The sequence below is a fragment of the Condylura cristata genome, unplaced genomic scaffold, assembly GCF_000260355.1.
Source record: "Condylura cristata isolate star-nosed mole 26May11 unplaced genomic scaffold, ConCri1.0 scaffold00013, whole genome shotgun sequence".
Classification (NCBI taxonomy): domain Eukaryota; kingdom Metazoa; phylum Chordata; class Mammalia; order Eulipotyphla; family Talpidae; genus Condylura; species Condylura cristata.
In genome coordinates, this window is record NW_004567114.1 from 23,032,211 (window position 1) to 23,045,288 (window position 13,078).

The following is a 13,078-nucleotide window of genomic DNA, read 5'->3' on the forward strand; positions in this document are numbered from 1 at the left end:
TCACCCTCTGCATCTCTGGCCTGTACCCCAGTTCTATATGAATAAATAAATAAATCTTTAAAAAAAAATAATTAGTGTGCAATAGAGAGAAGAGAAAGAATATAGTTAAAGTAGTTCCCAGTGAAACACCCAAAGTTACCCGTCCCCTCATGAGTAAATGACCAACTAAACAGGTTTGGCCCAAAGCAGAGGCATTGAGGCCTGAAAACTTGCTGCAAATCTAAGTCATCTCCTGGTGGGAACCACAGAAAAGGGGCAGAAGGAGCCAGGTAACTGAGGAAGGAAAAATCTGAATACAAGTCAAGATAAAGGCTGCCATTGCTGGCCTGCCCATGGGTCTCTCAAGTGTCTCATTTCCAGGTCCCCCAAGTATCTGGAACAGCTCCTCAAGTACAAGTTTCTCTGCTCAAAGTCCCTCCTCCAAGACTTCTCCAAGTCTTCTAGCTTCTCCTCTCTGCTAAGCTCTACCCTTCCTTAGCTGGGGCAGGGAACCAGGAACTTTCCCTTTCTATGGGAATTATACTGTGTCTTCTAAACTTGAGGGCTGCCAGAAGCAGTCTGGATTATATCTCCACAAATTCCTTGTTGCTTGGCCTTAGAGTATTCTAATATTTCAGTTTTTCTATCTTATAGTAAACAGTGGGGGGGGGATCTTTTTCCTGACAACCTGTCCTATTATTATTCCTGATGAGTACATGATGAGACCTGTCACATGGACTGTGAGGTTTGGCCCAGGCCAGGGCTGCTCTGAACGGCAATGGGGTCTACATGCCGAGCACCCATATCTTCATATCTTCAAAGCTGGCAGATGATCCCATGAATTAAGTGTAGTGTGTAATTTCACTGGCAACACTGAAGGCCCTCATACTAGAAGCTTTGGTAATTAACTGAAACTATTTAAAATTCATCTTGTTCCAAGATCTTAAGCCAGCCTGACCCATGGGGGATACATGTAAAGTGATAATCCATGGTTTCCTATTTCTTCATTTGCTGGAACCCTAACTCTGGGCTTTCTTGCCACCTGTTTTCAGCCATTTCTCTTCTCTGGCTAGGGATAACAAACCTGAACTTTCTTAGATTAACCCTATGCACACTCTCATGAGTTCTGTTGGAGGAGGTCATTGCCAAGATACTGTAACAGGGTGGACCCAGGAAAAGGGGAGGTTCCAGGTTCCCTGCCCCACCCAGAAGGAGGGTGGAGCTGAGGAGAGAAGAGAAGAATCTGATGAGGAGACTGAAAAGAAGGAAAAGAAGGAAGCGGGATGGAGAGCCAGAAGATGACCTGAGGGAAGCACTTGGAGCAAAGAGACATGTGAAAAAATTGATCTTGCTTCTTGGTCCTGAGCTGGTTGAAACAGATGTGATGAGAGACCCGTGGGAGGTTGACTATGACAGCGTTTGTCTTGATTTTGATTTTGCTCTTTTCCTCCCAGACTTGTCTGTCATTGCTGACCCTTTTCTATGGGTCCCGACCAAAAGGTATTTTAGACTGGTGGATTTCAGGCCTTGCTTTGGGCCAATCCCTTTTGGGTAAAAGTCGTGGGACTTTTACCCACAAGGGGATGGGTAACTTTGGGTGTTTGATTTAGAAACTATGTTCTTTGTCTTTTCTACATTGCACACTCACTGTTCCTTTCCTGATGAAGCAGCTGGGCTGTGGCTAGCTTGCTTTGCTGCACTCTAACCTGTTGAGCCACCAGGGAGGGCCCAGTCCCTTTGCTTTTCAACACTGCCACCTACCAATCTGAACTGGCCTGTCATTTTAGTCTCTTCTTGTTGTCCATGTACCAGGGACATTTTGGGACCCAACAGTTCTTAAGTTAGCTGGGATGATTCTCATAATACCTGTCCCAGACGGTGCATGCAGGAGTTCTGACTCAGGGACTCTTGCATGTGGTCCTGTAACTGGGTCTGAAGGGCAAGGCTTGAGCCAAGGGCCGTGGCAGATGAGGATGAGTGGGCCAGGTGGGTTATGCCTGGGCAAGGAAACATTGGGGGGATGGAGACTCTGATAGGGAATACACAGGACTTGCTCACTCCAGCCCCCACCCACCCCATCTTCCAGATTGCTGCTGCTGGCCTCTGAAGGATGTGGAGAGCCTGCCAGCAGTTGACCTTGCAGGAGAAAAGTTGAGAAGCTTTGCAGATAATGAGCGACTAAACTGCTCCTGTTGCAGGGCAACACCATTGAGTAGCCTGACTGTGAGTCCTCACCCCTGAGCTTAAGATTCCACTGCAGACATACACACACAAGGTCAATAATGGGTTTATTTACAAGGGAAAAGGTAAATGAAAACTCAGGGAAAGTGAGAGAGAGAGATAAGTTAATTAATGTGTCCTACCAGTTCCGCTGACTTAGAACCCCAATAGCATGCTGAAAGCCAGTGAAGAGCCAAGAGACCAACTGCCAGCCAGGAGGCCAAGAGACAAACACCCATATACACACACCCAAGCCCACAAGTCTGGTTTTATCCCAACCTGGCTGCTCAGCTCCGCCCTCACGTCCCAGCATGCTTCTCCTACGTATTGATGGGATGTGTAGTTCCAGTATCTGAGGTGGGGGTGGGGTCCATGAAACCTGTACCTGTTACACTCCCAGCTTTGCTGCTGTTACAGCCCAGAGGAGAAGGTGAGGGCCCCCAGGTGGGTGTGTGGGGGCGCTGTTTGTTGGGGCCTTTGGCTACTTTTTCCATTGTTGCTTGTCTGATACTGAGCTGTTGCCTCGGGGCATCATGACAGCTGTGGTTTCCTGCTGTCCCCAAGAGTTGGATCCTGACCTAGTCTCTGGCTGCCATGTGCTCCAGGCCCTCCTGAAGGGTAGACTTCATTTTGGGAATGTGGCCTTTTGTTCAGAATACATTTTCCACATCTGCAGTGGCGGGAAGATGCCATCTTGGACACCATAGGACTTCTGAATACTGGACACAACTTAGGGTGAGAAAATTGGCCACTTGCGGCCTTAGTGATTCTTTGTTCCCCATTTATTAAATAAATCCCATTATTATGTTCCCTGAACCTGAGTGTTCTTGCATTTTTGTGTGTAGGTAAAGAACTCAGAGAGTGACTGGTAAACTATTTGGACACTGTCCTTGGTCAGTTATAGTGTCCCTTATTGTCCAGTTTTAACAGGGCAATTGTGGGTCACTGGTCCTCCAGCACTGCTAACCCAAGGCACAGCACAACTTTCTGTCTGGGCCAGCAGGCACCTCCATGGCCACCAGACCAGGGTGATCACGATTATTGACCCTGATTGCCCAGTTCTGTCAGGCACCTGCTAGGCCAGGCCCCTCAGACACTCCACACCTCAACAGGGCGGCCTCTGAAAGGTTGCGGACTCAGCCTCTGGAGAATTCCTAAAAGAAAACATTTTTGCCTCCCAGGCCTGTGTCTCTGCACTGAAATTGGGATCATTCTCTTTCCAACTGTCAAAACACAAAGGATTCATCAGCCCCACCCCTTTCTGGGGCAGTAAAACACATTTGCCTTAAGAAACCCAGGCTTACAAAGTACATTGGCCTACTTACTAAAATTGCTTCAGGGCAGCTACTTCCTCAGCCTGTAAACACAAAATGCAGAAGCCACTGTGAGCCCTTCAGGTGGGTGCTAATGGAAAACTGGTTCACCAGTGCAGGGAGTTCTTGGCCTGTGTCACCAGAAGGTCCAGAGCCAGGTCAAGCCTGACTTGGTTTAGTTTGTTTCCATCTGCTTTTGTTTCACTTTCAGTCTCTCTCCTTCCTCTTCCACACTGTCAACAGCTCCCAATTCCACATCCACAGCCCCCAGGAGGAGACTGTGTTCACCACGGCATTCTAAGCAATGTGATTCTGAGCGCCATCCTGACTGGACCATTTCTGTCACACGCCTGCCCCTGAACCAGTGACTGCAGATGTGTTGATTAGCAGAAGCCCATGATACTGGGTCCTATGAGCACAGGGAAAGAGGAGCGAGATGCTGGGTGGTCCTCCAACAGTGGCCAAAACAGCTACTTCTGGCTAAAAATTCACCCTGATAATTCACAGGCAGCCCAAACAAGATGTAAAATAATTCTGCAAATTATTTTGTGTACAGGCCAAGGAGCCATGAGAAGTAAAGGACATGAGAAAAAGATTCACCTGACAAATTTCTATCCTCTACTAACCTTCAGGAGTCCCCCAAGTGAAAACCTCCCACACCTGTCTGTCAGAGTCGTAAAGATTTCAATGAGGCCTTTGTGGGGTTTAGTAATGGGTGCTGTCCAGGTGATCTGCACAGCACAGCACAGTCTCCAGGCTGCTGCCTTGAGCAGTGCCAAAGAGCGGGCACAATGCCAATTCCAACAGCAGGAAGGGAGGGGAGAAGCCCCACTTACCTGGTTCCTGCTCACAGGTCAGCCTGCAGTCATATTCTCTCAATGACCTTCTTCCACAAATGCAAAAGGCAGGCAAGGAAACATGAAGTTTATTCTTACCAACCTCTGCATTTTTTCAGCAAAAAAAAAAAAATTATTCCCAGAAGTCCTTTTGCACACAGCTCCTTAAGTCTCACCAGCCAGAACAGGTGGATCACATAGCCATCTTCCCTCCCTCCAAGTAAATGCCAGTCTCTCCCTAAACTGGCTCTGCCAGACAGGAGGATGAGGTGGGCATGCATGTCTGCCGGGTAGGACACCCCATTCCCCTCCCACAGTCTCCCAGCCCAGGGTCCTCCAGGCCACATTATGTCCACATTCTCAGAAGAGTTTCATACCGTTCTGGCAGAAAATGTATAATACTATATCCACTTCAAATATTATACATTTAATGAAGAGCTAAATGTCAAATTCTTAGAGAAACCAGTGGCTTTCTCATTATGTGTTGTGCCAGGGATCAGGGTCCCCAAAAGCTCTCACTTTGTCAGAGTCATTGTGAAACCTTTAAACTCGACAGGAAGTAGTATTGGGAAAGTCTGGTCCCTCCTAGAAAGGAACCACACGTGTTCAAAGCCATTGCCTTGCTACATGGGTGATTAGACAACAACTTAGTCCTTGAAATACTTGAAACTGCACCTGGATTTTATTGTATCTTCAGTTTACTATATTGGCTTTCCCCCTCACCCCCACCGTTCTCAACACCTAAGTTTCTTTCACCAAACAACATAAAACCCCAATATCAGTGGTCTTAATCTATGACCAGGTCTTCCCAGAGTTCAGGATATTTTTCCACCAATGTATTTTTCAGAGAAATGGTAAAGATGGAAAGGAAAGTAACACTAATTAAGCACATATTTTATGTCAGATGCCTTGTGGCTTGTCCTTTTTTATTCCATTCAAGGAACAGGGGAGACAGTTTGGCAGAGATGATATGAACTCATGGTGTTTCCACATATAAATCTCTTAACCTTGTCACCAATCTGTTTCCTTACCCCTCAAACAGAAATAAATATAATGTTTCTACCACATACCTTTGTTACAAGAACTAACAGAGCTAACCCAAGAACAGTGCTTAGAAGGTATTAAGTGTTCTACGGATGACTGAAATCCCTATGAGGTTGGTATTACCTCCAGGGGTGAACTGTATCTGGTGGTTCCTGAAGCGGATATTCAATTTTGTGGGAATTTTGCAAGCTAGCTATTAAGCCATTGTTAGCTTGATAGGAATATTTATACTAAGAAAATCAGCAAGTGCTATGAAGCAAAGCTTTCCTTCTCCCTGGAGAATCAATTGTACAGATTGGCACCATTTGATAGTTATGATTCAGAGAGGTCAAGTAACTTATTCAAGGTAACACAGCAAGCGAAGAGCAGAAATAGAATGTGAATTCAGTTCTTAAAATTTTTAAACCAGGACTCTTTTTGGTCAATTACAAGTATAAATGTAAAATATTGTATAATTTTTCACAGTCATTCATTTTTTATTTAATAAATAACCATTTCTTGAATACCTGTGTATATTCAGTATATATAGTTATAGGCTCTGTAGGGTCAACATACAAAAATGCCATAATTCTTCAAGTCTGCCCTCAAGAAGTATGCACCATCATATTTAAACTAAGCCTTTAGGTCATTTGAATTCCATTTGCTTGTCAGTTGCTGTATTAGGTGAGGGTCACCTCCTGTGGACTCTATTCAAAGATTGAACAAACTGTGAGATTGATGAACAGTCTTTTAGAGTCTGCTCCATTCCCACTGAAACCCAAAAGACCCTTTCTCCTTGTAGAAATGTCTTGGTCAGTATGCAAGGGGGTCATTAAGAAATGTGTTTAGGGGCTCTCGCTGGTGGTGCAACTGATTAAAACACAGTACTAAGAAACTAGCCTCAATCACTTCTGCGCTTTGATTCCTGGCTAGAGAGCTGATCCACAAGGTATGGCACACCTCTCCTGACCTGCCTACTGCTTCCCCTCAGCAGTGTATTTCAGTCGATCTGCCTATTCTGTTCCCACTCTGTCTCTGGTGAATCCTATCACTGCCTTTGTCCTCTGACTTGTACCCCAATTCTGAATACATAAATATTTTTTAAAAAAAGAAATGTGTTTATAAAATGACACAGTATGGCCCCCCCCCCAGGAAAATTTATATTTGCAAAAAATAAAGAAAAGCCCATGTGAGAATACAGCCTGATGGAGAGGTTACCTGTCTGTTGCTCATGACAAGCCATGTGGATTATTTCCTCTTTTTCTCACCTCCACCCAAATAGAACACAATCATTGATAGTTTCAAAATATTGATGATAATACAAACTTCCCACTTTTCCATACTCTTTCATCTATTTTAAAATACTTTTTCTCTAATTCATCTATTTTCTCAAGCAAAGCAAATTTATTTTAAAAGGAAATGTCATGTCACTGCCTTCATTGAAAACCATGATGACTTGGCAAGATAATGTCAGTCAATAGAATATTCATGTTTCCCTCCAATACTCCTCTCTCCAGCCTCCACAGAACATGCCCCCCCCCACTCTGGAAACACTGCTCTCAGGTACACTTTCTTCCCTTCCCAAGAGGTGAGTTAGTATCTAAGTTTGTTCTCAGAGTGGTCACCCTAAGTCAAGCTTTTCTCCATTTGAGTGAAAATTTTTCAATAAACCCAAAACATTTTCCTGCTCTTCATTCTGGCCCCCTTTTCTGATTCAAGTCTTCATTTCCTGCCTCTTTCTCTTCAGTAGGCTCAGTTCCAATATACGAACTCTCCTGACCAGCCCCCACCATCAGCTGTTTGGTTTTGGGATTTTCCTTCCATCTTTTCTGCCCCACACTATTGACACTACTGCCCTCTTTGTTTATGAGGATTATGATTATCCTACAGTGAACGATGGGCACATCAGCAACCAACAGTAGACCTTAACCTTCCTGTCTGGCTAATAACGCTTCTGAGCTGTCTAGGGTACATTATCTACCAGCACAGGCCAGGCGTGTCCTCAGGCCGAGAGGAACCATCTCAAAGATCTGGGTCTCAATTAACAGTTGTTAGAATTTACCTAAGCCTAGAACAAATAGTAGCCCTGTTCATGCATGGATGGAATATTCCTAGCCCAGCTACATATCTTGAATTCCTTTCATTTCACCAATGAAAAACAGGTGATTCACTGGGAATCCCAATTGTAACTGAAGATGGATGTCTTGCCCATCCTGGCAAGTGGGAAAAGCAAAACAATATAATAAGATTAGAAAAAAATAAAGGGGTGTGATGTGCCTTGAATTTGGAGTGTTACAGAGCAAAGTAATATCTTTTAGTCTCATAGTAATTGAGCATAATGGTCAGAGGATAAGCAATGACATCAGAAATTTTGTAGAGATATCTTTGCTGGATGCTCTGTCACAATGCAAAGCAGCCACATACTTTGCCTATTTATAAACTAAAATACTGAAACTTGTTTTTTTTCCACACCTTGCACCTCCCTGGAGTCATAAATATTTACATTTCTGAAGACATTTACAAAGTGCTTTTCTATATTTCTTCTCTTTGAGAACTCAGATCAAGCCAGGACAGTTGACACATTTTATAGATAAGAGAGGAGGCTCAGAATGTGGGAAGTCAGACAAGGTCATGGCGACAGAGCTGAGGAAAGAACAGGTGCTACCACCCCACACACTCACTCTGTCATGCAGGAAATGCAGTTCCAAAAGCAATCATGTTTCCCCCAACTTCATCCTTCCTCTTGGGTTCCCACTCTGAGAATGGCAATTCTATCCAATCGTATGCTGGAAGTTTTGGCATCTTCATAGACATCTTGAGCTCTTTCATCATCACCTCCTCTAAACACCACTCAGAGACAGTCTCACCCACTGCTGCTGCTCCCATCAGTACTCACTGGGACTCTGTAACAGTGTTCTAATTGGTCTTTTGGCCTGTAGTTTGGGACCCCTCCTGATGCAGTTAGTTACTCACTACCTGGCTGCCTGAGTAAGCTTTCAGTGTGTTCTAAAATTACCTCTTTCTTCTTTTCATCCTCTCTCGCTCCCTCTCTTTCTCTCTCCTTCCTCTTAAACACACACACACTCACACACACACACACACAGAGCAAGCAGTACGTTCCAGCCTACTGAAGTGCACTCAATTTTTCCAAATATGACAGATAATGCAAAGGGCACTCCATCCTCTACATCCTATTCACCTACCCAATACAGGCTCTTAGACAAGACCCAGCCTATGCCAGGCCCTATGATGCATCATCCGATTCTCTAATAGTACTGATTTGCTCACTCCTTGACCACATTGTGTCCTGAACATACTGCTGCTTTGGGACCTGTGACACATTATCCTGTACATCCATATACTTTCTGTTTCTTGCAAAATTTGACCTCCAAGAGGGTAAGGGAAAGGTCTTAATGATTTTGTAGAGGCTGTGACTACAATGGAATAAACATATCACATATAAATGAAATCACGAATTTCTGCAGCAGTTAATGATTAATCAATACTTTTCTAACCAGTATTTCTGTTCTTTATTAGATAAGGTTGATGAAGCCCAGAAATTTGTCCAGTAAATGGGTAGCCATCTTTTCAAGGAAAATAAGTAGCCTGTGAATGACCAATATCTCAACTCTGCATCTGACCTAAATCCATCAGCTTCTAACCCAAGAAATTTTCTTCACCTGTTGGTCAGGAGCAGCATGTTCCAAACTTAATCTTTTTCAATTTGCTCTTTCTTCCTTTGGACCCAGGCTCTTCTTTCCTTGCTGTATTGCTGGTTTCAGATAAAGAGAACAGCATGAATATACTATCTACAAGGAGTAACAAGGATATTGACTTAGCCAAATATAAGGTTTTATTTTAGGAAGCCATAATAAATAAGCTGGGGTAGATGAGGCCAGATCTGAACAATAGTATGTCAGCACTATAAGAAGGCTTAGCAATCAGCCTACACAGAGCTTCTCAGGCTGAGTCTAAATATCATTATGGTAGAGTGTGTCTAATTTCTAAACCACATTTTTATTTTAATTATGTGCTTAATTTATGTGTATTAGAAAAAATCGTCATCACATCAGTCCAATGATTTCAATTTATTATTGCCAAAACTTTATTGACTTAAAAATAATCTATTTAAAGTAAAAAGTGTTAAGAAAATAACATAAGTACAAAGTCAACTTGGCAAATATTGCCAAAATATTCAGTTGACTGAAGCTGGAGAATGCTGAGCTTGTACAATACCTCTTCTTGACTTCAGCAAAGGCATCAACCCACAGAAGCTGCCGAATATACCCCCAGACAAGCAGGTGGAGGGCCTGAAATGCCAGCATGAAGATCAGCTCAGCAAAATTACAGATGCTGACTATTCTATACAATTCCAACTTAATGATGTAAAATTGTGGCTTTTAAATGAAAATATTAAGTGAATTGGTCATCCCTTGTAGGTTAGGAGTTAAGTCTCAGTGCTACCATCATGCTACCCCTCCTGCAGATGGCCTGAGTTTGATCCCCAGCAGGGAGGTGACCCACATGGTGTTACAGACCTCTCCTGTCTCACCCACTGCTCCCCTCAGCAGAGGATTTCAGTGCATCTGACTGTTTTGCTCCCCACTCTGTCTCTGGTGAATCCTCACACCCCCAGCACCTCTGGGCTACACTCCAGTTCTTCTAAGCAAAAATAAGTAAATAAAAATCTTTTTTTTTAAAAGAAAATATTAAGTGGACATCAAATAATTAGTAAGTAAATATTATTAAATGAACAATTAAGATTGATAATTAATAATTTAATGCCAGGAACCAATTGAGGGCAAGGAGGTAGGTTGGAAAGGAAGAGGAGAAAGCCCTACTTCCATCATGATGGCAGGATCCCAAAGTAGCTGCAGCCTACTGCTCCTGGCTGAAGATAATGGAAAACCCCAGCACTGGAGACTCTTGCTAGGAGATATTCCGAAATGATCAGTCATTCTGTGCTGTCCTCACTGTTCCACTTCATCACACTTGAAGTTTTGCTGGCTGAGATTTTTGCTGTCTTGGCAAACATGATGATAGTGTCAAACGTAATGTTTCCTAAATTTTTGCAGAAATGCTGAGAAGACTTCCGTGGGGGCCTATTGTCAATTATCTGGGAGAAGAGAAGTTTGCAGACATTAGAAACAAGAACTGTGTGGGGTTAGGCTCTGGGTTTTAATGAGGATTCAAATTAGAATGTTGGCTATTTCCTATAGCTTGCTAAAAATAACCTGGGTGCCTGCTTCCTTCCTCAAGCTTCATTTTCAGTGCCTGCTCATGCTGAAGATGCAGGAGAGCTGGGAAATGCTTCTTGAGATCCAGAACCAGTGCTGTTTGTCCTGCTAAAGGCACTTTAGCTTTGACCTGTTCTACCATGCCCCAGTAGACATGTCACGTGAAGGTGTTACAGGGCAGGGAGGGGGACACGCCTGAACCCCCAAACCTGCAAAATCAAGATAAGCACTGCCACAGTCAACCTCCCCATGGGTCTCACACCCACATCTGTTTCAACCAGTCCAGGACCAAAAAGCAGAGCCGCTTCCTCACATGTCTTTCTGCTCCATCTACTTCCCTCAGGTCACCTTCTGGCTCTCCTCCCTCTTCTGTTTCCTCCCTCCTCAGTCTCCTCTCCTGATTCCTCTCTTTCCTGCTCAGCTCCACCCTCCTTTGGGTGGGGCAGGGAACCTGGAACCTTTTCCTGGGGACCACCCTGTTACAAAGGGTCCTGTTGGAGTTACACTTGAGGAAGCTTACAGGTGACAAAGAGGGTACACCCACCCAAATCATGTTGATTTTGCCTCTTAAATCTCTCTGCCATCACTGCCACCAACTTAGTCCTCATCACCATCATCATTTGCCTAGGACACTACAAGGCCCGTCCACCTGGGATCTGTCCCCTGCCACACCCAGTCACATTGTAGTCAGAACAATCTTCCAACACACGCCTGAACATAGCCCCGCTGCTACCATGATCGGTGACTCTCCACGGCTTGTACAAGACTAGAATCCTTGACATCCTTTCCAAGCCGGGGCTTTCAGCTCGGGCCCCAGACCCTCTCCAATCTCACCTCTTGCCTTTCTTCTCCCTTCTCTAACCCCCATCCTTGTTCCAGTACTTTCTGCCACCAGGCCTGCACAAGACCCCGGCTCATGCCCTGTCCTTCTTTCTTTATCTGCCTAATTCTCACTCCTCAGACTTCAACCGAACCGGCACTTTTTCAGGAACGCGTATCTTGACCCTTCAGTCTAAATCCTCTCTAACATCGCCTTGCTTGCCAAGTTGACCTCTCTTTACAGGAACAATCCTTTCCTCATTTACACATTGGCTGGTAATTGGCTATTAGCATGATCCCTCCAGAAGGCAGCTCCATGAAAGCAGAAACCACACGTGTTTGCTCACCAGCATACTCTTGACATCTGATATCATTCCTGGCACATATGAGACACTCAGTATTGGTTGAAGGAAACAAATACTAATCCTTTGGGGGATGCAAGTCTTTTCTTTTGGTAGGACCCCTTCTCAAGAGAAAGGGAATTGTCACCATATATAACTAGAGCATTGCTTTTCCCTCCAATTCCCCACCCCTTACAGCGTTCCCCTTAGTCCTTTTGGGGGGGGGGGAGTGTTTCACCCATAGACGGGGCAATGCTTTCCTAAATTTCGCTGTAGTACTGGAAATACATTAGTCTTACACTTTCCAGCACAAACCAGTCTGACGTCTGCCTGGATCATCTCAGGGAAGGATCCCTAAGTAAGCTCTGCTCTGCCTCTCTCAAAGTCCTCACTCAACTGGAAGACCTAATATACCCTTTTCCTCACTAAGATAAAAATACATATTTTTTTAACATCTCAATGCAGATGAAGTGGTAGGCACTCACTAATATCACAAAGGAAATTTATGGAAGGAAAGGCATGGTGCAGGGAAGAATTAATGGTATATCAAGGGAGGAGACTCAAAGGTTTCTACACAAAGTTGTTTTTTGGGTTTTTTAAAGATTTTATTTATTTATGCATACCAAAATGGGAGACAGTTCAGAGGTGCAGGGCCGGTGAGGGATTCACCAGAGAGAGTGGGAGCAGAACAGGCAGATTGACAAAGTACAGTGCTGAGGGGAGCAGCAGGCGGGTCAGGAGAGGTCTGCCGCGCCATGTGGGTCACCTCTGGGGCGAGGATCAAACTTGCACTGAAGCAGCCACGATTTGGCTTAGCTTCGCAGCGCAGCACTCCAACCCTCTGCACCACCAAGGACAGCCCTATTTCTACACAAAGTTTTAAGGAATCAGTTTTCACTGGGTGGGCGGAGTGGGGAGAGAGGTGGAAAGAAGAGTGAGACAGGCAGCAGGAACTTCATGGCAGAGGGACGTTCAAAGGGCTGATGTTAACGGTGACATGTTCTTCCTTGTGTAGTCTGCCCACGCCAGCATCTCTGTAGCCTGCACTGGACCCGTCCTATGGTTTGGAGGGAGGTGGATCTGGACCCATGGTGATGACAGTACCCCCAAAGAACCCCCCTACCCCAATAGCACCCAGCTCCTTATGTTTCCTTGGGGAGCAGCATTCAGCATCTGGTACTTGGAAATCCAACCCAGACAGCAATGAGGCAGTTATTATTGGCACATTCTTGAATTTTATCGAGTGTTTTTAAACAGTGATTACTGCGAGATGATGCAGAAGTCCAAGGGAAGTCTGTAAACACTGGGAA